The sequence below is a fragment of the Chiloscyllium plagiosum genome, chromosome 42 (genome assembly GCF_004010195.1).
Source record: "Chiloscyllium plagiosum isolate BGI_BamShark_2017 chromosome 42, ASM401019v2, whole genome shotgun sequence".
NCBI classification, from domain to species: Eukaryota; Metazoa; Chordata; class Chondrichthyes; order Orectolobiformes; family Hemiscylliidae; genus Chiloscyllium; species Chiloscyllium plagiosum.
In genome coordinates, this window is record NC_057751.1 from 7419168 (window position 1) to 7434290 (window position 15123).

General features: G+C 44.8%; 1 protein-coding gene across 12 annotated transcripts in view; it reads left to right on the forward strand.

The window, feature by feature from the left end:
• The window catches only part of sema4c (sema domain, immunoglobulin domain (Ig), transmembrane domain (TM) and short cytoplasmic domain, (semaphorin) 4C), a 115442-nt gene that overhangs the window by 61809 nt on the left and 38510 nt on the right, over positions 1-15123 (forward strand). Inside the window, exon 1 of one of the 12 annotated variants that reach the window (XM_043681286.1) lies at positions 10388-10526. The exons of the other annotated variants lie outside the window; for them this stretch is intronic. The gene's annotated coding sequence lies outside the window, so the exon portion shown is untranslated. Of the gene's footprint in view, positions 1-10387; positions 10527-15123 lie in introns of those variants that run through there. 12 annotated transcript variants of the gene reach the window in all.

A 15123-nucleotide genomic window follows, 5' to 3' on the forward strand; every position in this document is an offset into this window, starting at 1 on the left:
TGTTCAGCCACGGGGCAGTTGGGTTGGTTGGTGCAGGTGTCCCAGAGGTGTTCTCTGAAACGTTCTGCAAGTAGGCGGCCTGTCTCCCCAATGTAGAGGCGGCCACATCGGGTGCAGCGGATGCAGTAAATGATGTGTGTGGAGGTACAGGTGAATTTCTGACGTATATGGAAGGATCCCTTGGGGCCTTGGAGGTAAATGAGGGGGGACGTGTGAGTGTAAGTTTTTCATTTCTTGCGGTTGCAGGGGAAGGTGCTGGGAGTGGAGGTTGGGTTGGTGGGGGTTGTGGATCTGACCAGGGAGTCGCGGAGGGAGTGGTCTTTCCGGAAAGCTGATAGGGCTGGGGAGGGAAATATATCCTTGGTGGTGGAGTCTGTTTGGAGGTGGAGGAAATGACGAAGGATGATACCTGGTATCTGGAGGTTGGTGGGGTGGTAGGTGAGGACCAGTGGGGTTCTGTCCTGCTGGCAATTGGAGTGGCAGGGTTCAAGGGCAGAGGAGCAGGAAGTGGAGGAGATGCGATGGAGAGCATCGTCAAGCACGTCTGAGGGGAAATTGCGGTCTTTGAAGGAGGCCATCTGGGTTGTTCGGTATTGGAATTGGTCCTCCTGGGAGCAGATGTGGCAAAGGCGAAGGAATTGGGAATATGGGATGGCGTTTTTACAGGGGGCAGGGTGGGAGGAGGTGTAATCTAGTTAGCTGTGGGAGTCAGTCGGTTTATAGTAAATGTCCGTGTTGAGTCAGTCGTCCGAGATAGAAATGGAGAGGTCTAGGAAGGGGAGGGAGGAGTCTGAGACGGTCCAGGTAAATTTGAGGTCGGAGCGGAAGGTATTAGTAAAGTGGACGAACTGTTCAACCTCCTCGTGGGAGCACAAGGTAGCGCCGATGCAGTCATCGATGTAGCGGAAGAAAAGGTGGGGTGTGGTGCCAGTGTAGCTGTGGAAGATGGACTGTTCCACATATCCGACGAAGAGGCAAGCATAGCTGGGGCCTATGCGGGTGCCCATGGCTATTCCTTTGGTTTGGAGGAAGTGGGAGGATTGGAAAGAGAAGTTGTTCAGAGTGAGGACCAGTTCAGTCAGTCGAAGGAGGGTGTCAATGCAAGGGTACTGGTTGGTTCAGCGGGAAAGGAAGAAGCGGAGGGCTTTGAAGCTTTCGTGATGGGGGATGGAGATGTATAGGGACTGGATGTCCATGCTGAAGATAAGGTGTTGGGGGCCGGGGAAGCGAAAATCATGGAGGAGGTGGAGGGCGTGGGTGCTGTCCCAAACGTAGGTGGGGAGTTTGTGGACTAATGGGGACAGGACCGTGTCAAGGTATGCAGAAATGAGTTCGGTGGGGCAGGAGCAGGCTGAGACAGTGGGTCGGCCGGGGCAGTCAGGTTTGTGGATTTTGGGCAGGAGGTAGAAACGGGCATGCGGGGTTGGAGGCGGTGGATAAGAGATCCCCTGAGGTGATGAGGTTATGGATGGTCTGGGAGATTATGGTTTGGTCGGGTCATGGTCAAGGGGGCAATAGGAGGAGATGTCTGCGAGCTGGTGTTTAGCCTCAGCAATATAAAGATCGGTGCGCCAAACTACCACTGCGCCTCCCTTGTCTGCTGGTTTGATGGTGAGGTTGGGGTTGGAGTGGAGGGCTGCATGTTGCAAGGGTGAGAGGTTGGAGTCGGTGCATCCACTGCACCCGATGTGGCCTCCTATACATTGGGGAGACAGGCCGCCTACTTGCGGAACGTTTCAGAGGACACCTCTGGGACACCCGCACCAACCAACCCAAACGCCCCGTGGCTGAACACTTTAAGTCCTCCTCTCACTCCGCCAAGGACATACAGGCCCTTGGCCGCCTCCATTGCCAGACCATGGCAACACGACGCCTGGAGGAAGAGCGCCTCATCTTCTGCCTAGGAACCCTCCAACCACAAGGGATGAATGCAGATTTCTCCAGTTTCCTCATTTCCCCTCCCCCCACCTTATCTCAGTCCCAACCCTCGGACTCTGCACCGCCTTCTTGACCTGCAATCTTCTTCCCGACCTCTCCGCCCCCATCCCCACTCCGGCCTATCACCCTCACCTTAACCTCCTCCCACCTATTGTATTTCCAAATGCCCCTCCTCCCTACCTTTTATCTTAGTCTGCTTGGCACACCCTCCTCATTCCTGAAGTAGGCCTTATGCCCGAAACGTCGATTCTCCTCTTCCTTTGATGCTGGCTGACCTGCTGCGCTTTTCCACCAACACATTTTTAAGCTCTGATCTCATAGATGTAGGCAGTTTTTTTGGCTTGACTGAAAATCTTAGAGACATATGTCGGCGACTTGCTGCTTGTGTCTGGTTCCCCGAGGAAATCACTTAAATGTAGTAGCTACACTGATGCAGTACTAAAACCTGAATTGTTAGGCTTTCGTTCTTGTATGACCTGTTTTGACAGAGCGATAACTTTGTTATTCACTTGTTCTCAAAATTACCTGTACATATTCTATTAGCTTGTTTTTGAATTCCATTCCCTCCTGTCATGTACTGCAAAAAGTCCTTATCGTCCCCCTTTGCAATGCCGTTCCACACCAGAACCATGAACGAGCAAAATGCATGTCTTTCCATGTCTTCTTTGATACTTCTGCAAAGAAACTAGGAGCTCGTCAGTAACTATCGAGCATGCTTACAGCTGATGTTTAAAGCGTTGGTCATTGGACTCACCTCTTAGCCTGAAAAATGCCCTACTATTATTGTGGCAGCAGCAACCTTCATTCCTCAGTGGTTCCTGTCAATGGTACTTCTGTGGTTTCGATTTGTGTTTAAGCATATATTAACCTTTGCTCGTCAAAGCTATTGAATGAAGAGTCAAAATCTGGCATGCAAAATTGTGGAAACTGTTTGGGCAGATAAAACACAAGTCACATGGTAGGAACTGGTATGGACCATAATGCCAAGAGGGAGAGAAGGTCAGCAAGGTTGAACGTTCAAAAGGTATGAACAACAGTTCCTCGATGTGTTTGGAAAGCATAAGACTAAAAACAGCATGGCTTTTTGGTGTACCTGTTGCAAACAAATGCAAGTGAGTTCATCTCCGAATGAAGAGCAGACAGACTAGTTGCCCTGTTAACTTGAGGGTATCTGGGCAATGGTAATTGAGTTGTTTGTGTTAAGAGTACAAGCAGTATGCAGTCTAAAGCCAGCTGAACAAATGGCAGATGGAAATCATCAATAAAACTCATGATATGAAGACTGTAGGTGGTAGTTAGTGATATGAGGAAGGAACAGTGTGTGGGAGAGAGTTTTTAGGAATGGAAATCATCAGCAGATCCCCTATCAATTCCAACATACAAGGAGCATTTGGAGGAGAAATCTCAGGAAGAATGTTGAGTGGTGGTGTTCACAACTGATTGAAGCCAGATGAACAGTTCAAATTGTCTGAAACATTTTGCAGAATGTGGGAGGTAAGGGTCACTACCAGTGTCACCATTGACTTCATTTGCAGGAAGTGCACCCAACGCCAGCTCCTCAAAAAAACCCATGTAATGGAGCTGGATGAACTTCGGATCATTCAGGAGGTGGAAGGGGTTATTGAGAGGAGTCGCACCTCAGGTACAAGAAAAAGGCAGATGGGTTTCAGTTAGGGGATGGAAAGGGAACCGGCAGACAGTGCAGGGATTCCCTGTGGCCATTCCCTCAATGACAAGTAAAACAATTTAGATACTGTTGTGGGGGGAACGATTTACCAGGGATAAGCCATGTGGTACAGGTCTCTGACACAGTCAATCCTTGTTGCTCAGAAGGGAAGCAGGGAGAAGAGCAGAGCATTAGTCATTGGGGACTCCATAATTAGGGGGACAGATAGGTGGTTTTGTGGGAGCGAGTGTGTCATGGTTGATGTATGGCATTTCTAGTCAAGGACAGTATTACAGTAGCAGTAAGGATATTTTGAGAACTCTTCTACATAGGTAGTATGAGCTGAGGTTTGAAACGAGCAAGGAGAAGGTCACCTTGTTGGGAGTTTTCTACACACCTCCAAATAGCTTCAGAGATGTACAGGATAGGATGGCAAAGATGATTCTGGATAGAAGCGAGAGTAACAGGGTGGTTGTCATGGAGTCTTAAACTTTCCAAATATTGACTGGAAATACTATAGTTCAAGTACTATAGATGAGTCAGTTTTTGTAAAATACGTGCAGGATGTTGACAGGCCAACAAGGGGCAAGGCCACATTGGATTTGGTACATGGTAATGAACCTGGCCAAGTGCTAGATTTGGAGGGAGGTAAGCATTTTGGTGATAGTGACCACAATTTAGTATGTTTACCTTTGCAATGGAAAGGGATAGATCTATAATGCAGGGCAAGAGTTACATCTAAGGGAGAGGCAATTATGATGTAATTAGGCAAGATTTAAGATGGATAGGATGGGGAAGGAAACTGCAGGGGATGGGCACAATTGAAATGTTGAGCTTACTCAAGGAACCGCAACTGCAGGTCCTTGATAAGTATGTACCTGTCAGGCAGGGAGGATGTGGTCGAGCACAGGAGCTGTGGTTTACTCTTGTCAAGAGGAAGAAGAAGGCTTATGTGAGGATGAGAGGTGAAGGCTCAGTTAGGGTTGCAAGTTAGAGAGTTACAAGTTAGCCAGGGAAAACTTAGAGCTAAGAAAAGCCAGGAGGGGTCGTGAGAAGTCTTTGTCAGATAGGGTCACGGAAAACCATAAAGCTTTCTTTCGGTATACCAGGAATAAAAGAATGGCGTAATCTTTCTCTAGTCAATCGTGAACAGTGGGAAGTTGTGCGTGGAGTCCAAGGAGATCGGGGTAGCAGTAAATGAAGTCTTTTGCCAGTGTGAATACTGATGAAAAATAAAGTCGAGGAGAATACTGAGATACAGGCGACTTAGACTAGGTGGGGTGATGTTTGCAAGGAGGAAGTGTTAGCAATTCTGGAAAGTGTGAAAATGGATAAGTCCCCTGGGAGGGATTTATCCTAAGATTCTCTGGGAAGCCAGGGAGGAGATTGCAGAGCCTTTGGTTTTGATCTTTACATTGTCATTGTCTACAGGAATAGTACCAGCAGATTGAAGGGTAACAAATGTCGCCTTATTCAAGAAGGGGAGTAGAGACAACCATGGTAATTATAGACAAGTGTGCCTTACTTCGTTTGTGGCAAAGTGTTGGAAAAGGTTATAAGAGATCACATTTCGAACCATTTGGAGAGGAATAAGTTGATGAGGGATAGTCTTCACAGTTTGTGAAGTGTAGCTCACAAACCTTTGAGATGGTGATCAAACAGGTGGATGAGGGTAAAGCTGTTGATGTGGTGTACATGGATTTCAGTAAGATGTTTGATAACATTTCCCACGGTAGGCTATTGCACAAAATATTGAACAAGGCATGGGATTGAGGGCAATTTTAGCGGTTTGGATCAGAAATTGGCTCACTGAAAGTAGACAGAAGGGTGGTGGTTGATGGGAGATGCTCATCCTGAAGTTCAGTTACTGGTGGTGTGCCTCAAGGATCTGTTTTGGGGCCACTGCTGTTTGTCATTTTTATAAACGACCTGGATGAGGGCGAATAAGGCTGGATTAGTAAACTTGTGGATTACACTAAGGTCAGTGGAGTTGTGGATAGTGCTGAAGCATGTTGCACAGAGGGTCATAGATAAGCTGCAGAGCTGTGCTGAGAGGTGGCAAATGGAGTTTAATGCAGAAAAGTGTGAGGTGATTCTCTTTGGAAGGAGTAACAGGATTGCAAAGTCCTGGGCTAGTGGGAAGATTTTTGGTAGTGTCAATGAGCAGGGAGATCTCTGTGTCTATGTGCATTGATCCCTGAACATTGCCATCTAGGTTGATGGGGTTGTTAAGAAGGCATATGGTGTGTTAGCTTTTATTGGTCGAGGGATTGAGTTTCAGAGCCATGAAGTCATGTTGCAGCTGTACAAAACTCTGGTATGGCTGCACTTTGGGTATTACATACCATTCTGGTCACCGCATTAAAGGAAGGATGTGGAAGCGTTAGAAAGGGTTCAGAGGAGATGTACAAGGATGTTGCCTGGAATGGAGGGAAAGGCTGGGAGACTTGAGGCTGTTTTCATGAGAGAAAAGATTGAGAGGTGACTTAGTTGAGACAAAGATGATGATCAGAGGGTTAAATAGGGTGGGCAATGAGAGCCTTTTTCCTCAGATGGTGATGGTTAGCATGAGAGAAGGTTGCTTGAAATTGAGGGGTGAAAGATCTAGGACCGATGTCAAAGGCAGTTTCTTGACTCAGTGGTAAGGGTCAAGAACACCTTGCCTGCAACAGTCGTAGACTCACCAACCTTAAGGGCATTTAAATAGTCATTGAATAAACATCCGGATGAAAATGGATTAGGGTAGGTTAGATGGGCTTCAGATTGGTTTCACAGGTCGGCGCAACATTGAGTGCTCAAGGGCTTGTACTGTGCTGTAATGTTCTGTGTTTTATAAAACTGACAAAGCAAGCAGTTCTGGAGGCGTCATGTGCAACTAATGCTTTCGTTTAGAATGACCAGAGTGGAAAACAAACCAGTCTACGTCCGTCATTGCGTTCATGTTACTGGGGTTGAGGGCCAAATTTGCTGTAAGCACTTGAGCATGTCTTGCTCCTTTCACAACATCTCATTGTTGAATTAACTCATGTTCTGATGCAACGTGTAATAGGATTTGTGCACTTAGTGAATCTAACATATGACAGCAGAAGATCGTTGAGAGGATTGCCAGTGGTCTGCTGGCTTGAGGGTAAAGTGAACATTTATGACCTAACGAAGGAGTTAGTTTGGTGGACTGAGTAGAGCTAAGACTTGGACGTGATGGCAAGCCCAAACCTCAGTCCTGAGGATGACGAGGGGATAGCAAAGCTTTCCAAGCACTTGTTTGTACAGCAGTCTGAGCATTTGTAAAATGGCAGGGGCCATGCTGTTTGTTTCTCTTGGTCAAAGGTTGCCACCTTGGATTTTCCAGGTAAGTATCTGAAAAGGTGATAAGGATGTGAAACCCTTAAGGATCCAACAGATATATGGCAAAACTCCATTGACTATCATGTCCACTGTGGCATGCCTTAGCCTTCAGGTGCAGTATGCTGAATATGGTCCAGCCAAAAGGATAGTTGCTCAAATAGCCAGTTCAGCATCTGGCCACTGGAGAACCAGTTTTAGATTGGAGTACAATCGAGTCTGAGCAAATTTGTGAGCATAATAAACAGTCAGATTGAAATTTTAAAAAGATGCACAGTATGTGCAGTTGTTTGAGGGAATTTAATATTTCCTTTTTCCATTATTGGAGTTTGGAGATTAATAATAAGGTGTAGAAATCTTCAATTTATTAAAACATACATCAATTCATGTTTTGTCTGTCATTTGGTTTTGTTCTGGTTTATGTGCAGTGAGCTGCTTTCCATTTAAGTCAGCACTGGGTCAGTTACAGCTTGTGTTTTGTGAGATATTAAAGGGTTAATTTGCTCTGCTGACTGCAGGACATTGGATCTTCCCGGGGTAGGGTGGTATGCCTCTGACCACCAGGTGGAATGTAAGGAATTCACTTTACCATCTCTCTCCATTCAGAGCCATTTGCATCATCATCCCCGAGTCAGAATAAGAAGACTGCAGTTACCAAAGAATAAGAAGACTGCAGTTTACACCAGGTCTTGCCATTAAGCAATGATTTAATCACATTGTCTCAGGAAATGGTGTGATCACCACATTGTGTCTTGAGTGGCATGTGACTGTGGGAGAAATGGCTGGGGGTTGTCTTGTGGGCGTTACTGTAATATGAAACTTTTGTACTGTAGAAGGGAAGGATGTTTCTTTTGTTCAGGCATCTCTTGACATGGCTCTGCAAGCCCTGCGAAGTGTTAAGAGTTCCTTCAGAAAGCTTGAACTTAATAAAATTTTGGTGGTACACAGAAGTTGCCGTATTGCAGTTGCATCAAGTGTGTAAGAGTCTTGAAAAAGAACTTCACATGTGCAGTGTGCATTGGACACTGTTTCCATCAAACATTGCTGCAAATAAAATTTGGGATTATCTGGAAAGCTGAATTTGTTTCTGTCTCAAATACTACCAGGCACATATTAAGCAGGCTAAATGGAGTAAAATTCCCTTCGCAGGGAAGAGGGCTCTGCCTTGTCCCAAGGGTGAAATTTTCAGGGTCCTTTGTGTACAGTATAGTAGCATGCAGGCAAGATCAGTACCTGCGGTTTTGATCTGAAGCCATGAAGGTTTCCAATGTAGTCATGTTGGCTGCTCCTGATAACCTTATGGTCTGCATCCCAGGATACTTAAGGAGGTGGCTCTAGAAATCCTGGATGCATTGGTAATCATTTTCCAATGTTCAATAGATTAAGGATCAGTTCCAGCGGATGAAAGGATGACTAATGTTGTCCCAATTGTCAAGAAAGGAGGGAGAGAGAACAGGGAATTATAGACCAGTTAGGCTGATGTCAGTGGTGGGAAAGATGCTTGAGTCAATTATAAAAGATGAAGTTATGACTCACTTGGATAGTAGTAACAGGATATGTCAGATTTACGAAGGGGAAATCGTGCTTGACTGATCTTACGGAATCTTTTGAGGATGTAACTACGAAGATGGACAAGGGAGAGTCAGTGGATGTCGTGGACCTGGACTTTCAGAAAGACTTTGAAGTCCCACATGGGAGGTTAGTGAGCAAAATTAGGGCACATAGTATTTGGGGCAAAATACTGACTTGGACTGAAAATTGGCTGGCTGACAGGAATGGAAATGTGTTGCTGGAAAAGCGCAGCAGGTCAGGCAGCATCTAGGGAACAGGAGAATCGACGTTTCGGGCATTAGCCCTTCTTCAGGAATGAAGAAGGTCTAATGCCCGAAACGTCGATTCTCCTGTTCCCTAGATGCTGCCTGACCTGCTGCGCTTTTCCAGCAACACATTTCCATCTCTGATCTCCAGCATCTGCAGACCTCACTTTCTCCTGGCTGACAGGAAGCAAAGAGTAGTGATAAATGGGTTCCTTTTAGAACCCCAGTGGGGTACCTCAAGATTCGGTGGTGGGACAGCAGCTGTTGACAATATACATTAATGATATAGATGAAAGTATTAAATGCAATATCAGCAAATTTGCTGATGACACAAAGTTCGGTGGCAGGATGAAATGTGAGGAGGATGTTCTGAGAATACAGGGTGACTTGGACAGGTTCAGGTGAGTGGAAGGATGCATGGCAGATGCATTTCAATGTGGATAAATGTGTGGTTATCCACTTTTAATGGCAAGAATAAGATTACTATCTAAATGGAGTCAAGTTAGGTAAGATCTACAAAGAGATCTAGGTGTTCTTGTATATCAGTCAATGAAAACAAACATGCAGCTACAGCAGGCAGTGAAGAAAGCAAATGGCATGCTAGCCTTCATAACAAGACGAATATCGGAGCAAATATAACCATCTGCAGCTGTACAGGACCCTGGTGAGACCGCACCTGGACTAATGTGTGCACTTTTGGTCTCCATTTTGGAAGGACATTTTGGCTATTGAGGGAGTGCAGTGTAGGTTCAGAAGGTCAGTTCCCGGAATGGCGAGACGATCTTACGCTGAAAGATTGGAGTGACTGGGTTTGTATACACTTGAATTTACAGGGATGAGAGGGGATCTGATTGAGACGTATAAGATTATTAAAAGGTTGGACACTCTCTGGAGGCAGGAAATATGTTTCCGCTGATGGGTGTGTCCAGAACCAGAGGACACAGTTTAAAAGTGAAGCGTAGGCCATTTAGAACAGAGTTGAGGAGAAACTTCTTCACCCAGAGAGTGGTGGATATATGGAATGCTCTGCCCCAGAAGACAGTGGAGGCCGAGTCTCTGGATACTTTCAAGAAAGAGATGGATAGACCTCTTAGAGATAATGGAATCAAGGGTTATGGGCATAAGGCAGGAACAGGATGCTGATTGTGCATGATCAGCCGTATCATAATGAATGGTGGTGGAGGCCCGAAGGGCCGACTCCTGCACCTATTGTATACATTGAACAGACAGCAGGTGTTAAACAGAAGATTGCTGTTGACCAGTATGTGGATTGGACTGGAGCAGCAGGGGCCCCTGACAAACCCACTGAAATAACCACTGTGAATTTGGTTTGCAACTATCATTCTATGAGTCAGTTGACATAAATCTATGTAATAACCAAAAGCTTGCTAAGCTTTGATTTCTGCATTGCTGGCTGTTATTTTATGCATGAAGCATTAACAGCTGGAACATGCATGAACAAACTATGGTGTCATGAGTATATGCCAGCATATTGCCAAGTCGACAGAAATTTGTGTTTCTAATGCAGTTCCTCGTCTGAATCTTCATTTTAGACCCAGCCAGATGGCTTCCTACGGTGCTGTTATATCTGCACAGGTTGTCTTAAAAGTTACAGCTTAATTGCTTTCACGAAAAGGAGATAGGAGCCACTGATGGTGAAATCACCTGCAGTTCATCAGTTTGGTGATGAGTGGTGACTGGAGTGAATCGTATCTATGATCTTCCGTATCCTTGACTTGAGCGTTGTCATCTGTGTTTAGATGGTATGTAATAATTCGCGTGTGAAATCATGGCACTGCATGTGGGAACTTCAGCTCAACCGTTTGCACTGCAACTTGGCTTTGTCGTTACAGCATTGGCTGACCAAATTCATTGAAGCATCTCCACAGCTTGCATGGTTAACGACAAGATGACTTGGATGCTAGTTACTCATTGTTATGCTTTGCTTGACAGTGAAGTTGTGGGCTTTTCTAATTTTAGGAGTTCCAAGTTCCTTGGAAGTGGAGTTACAGGTCATGACAATAATTAAGGCCTTTGGAATGCTTGCCTTTATTGCTCAATGCATTGAGTATAGGAGCTGAGAGATCATGTTGCAGCTGTATAGGACATTGGTGAGGCCACTTTGGGAATACTGCATTCAGTTCTGGTCTCCTAGTTTGAAATGGTTCTGAAAAGTTTTACAAGTGAGCGGGGGAAGATGCACAAGGGACCCAACAGGCAACCTTTTCACACAGAGGTTGGTGCCTGTATGGAATGTGCTGCCAGAGGAAATGGTCAAGGCAGGTACAAGTACAACATTGAAAAGGCATCTGGATGGGTATATGAATAGGAAGGGGTTCAGAGGGGTGTGGGCTACGTACTGTCAAATGGGACTAGATGAATTCAGGATATCTGGTCAGCATGGATCGAAAGGTCTGTTTCTGTGCTGCACATCTCTTTGACTCTAAAACCGAACTTAGAATAACATAACCATTTGAAAATGCAACTTAAGAAAGAGCTGTTCCGATTTCCTGTAACATTAGATAAACACACCCCTTGGCAAAAAGGTAAATTGAAACACACGTTTTTACAGGAGAGAGATCTAAGAGATCAGCATGGAGCTGTTTCTTTGGGTTAGTTTTAGCTGGAAACCAAAACTAGGGAATAAGTCCTGATCCCAGAGAACTAGCCACTCCACCTGCATTCGACGAGTGCTTTAAATACAAACCTGAAAGACTTCGCTGATTAACAGATGCTGCCTAAGCCAGCCATTAATAAAGTAGCCAGTTGAGACATTGAGGCACCTCTGCCTTTACAACCCCCCTCAAAAACAGAGGGCAGAGTAACCTTGTTAAAGGAGCAGCGTTGTCACACGTGATTTGTCCAGAAGAACAAAAAGGTAACCGGTTTATTGGACTTTGCCTGAGTCGTTCGTGAAAAACACTTGGACTGAATGCAGTACTGGTAGTTGCTTTCCAGCTGCTAAAATGGAGTGAGACACTGAGCTGACCTGCGATGCTGGTGACAAAGGGCTAATTTCTAGACAATGACTTTGTTGCAGACTTCGACTTGAGTGTGAGAGTTTACATGGATACTATATCTTGCTATTGGACACAGAGTCCCACAACCACAGTCAAGTAGTGTTGAAGCTGAGTTTGGAATACCGTAATCTTTCTTGCTTTGAAGAAGACACCAATAAATCAGCAGTAGTTTGAGATCAAATGAGCAGGGGTTATCAGGCCGTTATTCCCCCCTTTTGTCATCAGATAATTGGGCAGTTGGTTTGCACCATGCATCTGTCCCCTTTTTGCACATTGGCTGTTTGAAGTTTCATCTGAATCTTAGAGTCTCACTTCAGATAGCTACTATTTATGAAGGTAGCCATATTGGAAATGCAATTAATTGTGTATTCAAGGTCCGTGATTGTTGGAGTTGGTTGTTGTGACTAGTGATCATAGGTTGAAAGAGAATGGTAAACTCGTGGGTAACAATAAGGCTGGACAGGGAGCTTGAGGCAGGTGGTGAGAAAAACTGCAGCTGTGAAAGTTTCTTTTCAAAAGGCGCTGATGGGAATATTGGGGAAAATCTATGTGCGCTGAGGAGCTCCGTGGTTTGTAACACTGCTGTAAATAGCATACAGAAAGGTTTTTCATTAGCCTAATGCAGGAGGTTTTGAGCAACATTGGCCATGAGTGCTGCCTTTACCCTGATGGAGATCTGAAACAATTAGGCCCATTGTTGGAATAGCCTCCTTCAACCAAAGTTGAGATACTGAGCAGCCAAGACTGTTGAAACTGAAATGGTTAGAATGAAAGACTTAAGACTACAGGAATGTAGTTCAGTTGTTTGAATCGTGATCTATATTAAAGGCAGTTGGCCTGGGTTTTATGATGAAGTTGCTTTGTCATGACTGAACTAAAAGCATTTTAATTTTGAAAAACTTGCATCTTGTCCATCAATCAGAAGTTAAATTTTGCCACTGGTTTTCAACAAATGTTCACAATATAATAGACTAAATGGAGGTCTCTTGTACTTGTTCTGCTGGAATGAGATCCAGGCTCACCTTGAGACTTAATGGTTTGACAGATTATGCCTTGGAAACCCAGTGCACCTTGGCAGATGTTTCTCTGGTCTAATCGCATAGATGTTTGTTGCAGATTTGTGTTTGACGTGGGATAAAGCAATCAAGCTAAGTCAGATTTTTGTCATGACAGACATTAGACAATGGCTATGTGGTGATGGAAATGAAAGAGTTTAAGCAAAGTGTTGATAGTTTTGAGCCTGGAATTTTCTGTGTAGCCCCTCTTGTTGGCATTGTGGATTGAACAGGCATAAAAATGTTGTTATTGCTGGTCACACTAAAAGATGAAGGGTTCATGCCCAAAATGCCAATTATCCTGCTCCTCGGACGCTGCCTGACCTGTTGTGCTTTTCCAGCCCCCCTCTCTCGACTGATCTCTACCATCTGCAGTCCTCACTTTCTTGACACTAAAAGATGTGCAAAGAATCGTTTGAAGATGGTAATAAAAGATTTAGACACCCTGGGAGTGAGATAAAAAACAGATTTAATGCTGAGTGTAATACATTGTGGCATTTCTGGAATGACATAAAACATTGACTGGAGTCAATGGTAAGTTGAAACCAATTGAGCAAAGTAGCACAAATGCTTTATTGTTGTGGACACTCAACTGCTATCAAGTGAGTAATGGATTCTGCTGGTCTTCGAGTGTTCATGTGTTCAAAGTTGGAATCGGCAGTGAGGTATTCTTGCTTGTAAATCAATGGTTTTACACACATTTGTATTCACAGCAGGTTTAAGGGAGCTACTGTACCTGACCAAGTGGGTGTTTTGCCAAAACTCAATAGTGGGAAATGTCTGAGCTATGGAACCTGTGCAGTAACATGTAGCCAAAGAGGAAGTAGCTCTTTTTGCACGTTAAAATGTTGAGTGGCCATAGAGAGTTGAATATTTCCACGTAGTACACGTAATTCAAAGGAAGGAAGGAAAGCTGGGATATGATAGAAGCTCAAAGATAATTTGGTGCATTGGACAGGTAGTACCAGAATACAACACAATCACTTAAGGCTATCTGAAATGTCCCTATAAAAATGTAAGAACTGGAAGATGTCATATAAGCAAATGGAAGAGTGTTTAAGCTAGTTAATGTGGAGGCAGTGCATTCTATGTGCAAAGAACTGCATGCTATTTTGGAACAAGTTTTTTTATTCTCTGACTTCATCCCTGGCTTGCTTATTAGTCTTCAAATCTGTCCTGACAGAGGACTGCTTCTGTAAACTGTCAGGAATACTTCCTTAAGGTTTTGAAGCTTAAGACAAAATAACAATTTAGTGGGCGGCACGGTGGCACAGTGGTTAGCACTGCTGCCTCACAGCGCCAGAGACCCGGGTTCAATTCCCGCCTCAGGCGACTGACTGTGTGGAGTTTGCACGTTCTCCCCGTGTCTGCGTGGGTTTCCTCCGGGTGCTCCGGTTTCCTCCCACCATCCAAAGATGTGCAGGGTCAGGTGAATTGGCCATACTAAATTGCCTGCAGTGTTAAGTAAGGGGTAAATGTCGGGGTATGGGTGGGTTTCGCTTCGGCGGGTCGGTGTGGACTTGTTGGGCCGAAGGGCCTGTTCCCACACTGTAATCTAATCTAATCTAAAAAAAACAATTTTAATTGATCTCTGCTATAATGCTGGCTGTTGTTGGTTGGTGGCCAGCCTTGTTCAGCTCTCGCAAGGAATTACTGGAGGGAACTAAGGGAAGCATTGATAACTCAGCAGTATTCTCCACAAAATGGTGTGGCTCGCATGTGGAAATGCTGATGTTGGACGAGGTCAGAGGTCAGGACTCCAAGTTACAGTCCAAAAGGCTTTTTGGAAATCCCAAGCTTTCGGAGTACTACTGTTGCTGATGACTTCGCCTGACTAAGGGGCATTGCTCCGAAGACTTGATGTGCTGGACTCTCACCTGGTGTTCGGTGACTTCTGACGTTATTCACAAAAGATTCGAAGAGGAGAAACTATCCAAAGGTCCAAAGGCTTTCGGTCATTAGGAACTAGCACAAGTTGAATTGTTAAATTGCCAATCTCAATTTGCAGAGAACTGACATTTCACCCAGAACTGTGTTCACACAGTGAAGATGCTGTTTTAGCAGGTGAACTACTGTGAACTTTGCCTGAACAGCGTAATGCTTTTGAGTATAGTGCACAATCAGTATCTACTTGGTTAAAAAAAGGCACACATTTAGTGAAACTACAAACACAAAATGCTGGAAGTACCTGTGCAATGACGTGGAGATGAGGAAACCTGTTCATGGTTTCAGAGCAAGAATGTTCCCTGTTCTTCACGTGAAACTACTCTGACCCAATTTGAAGA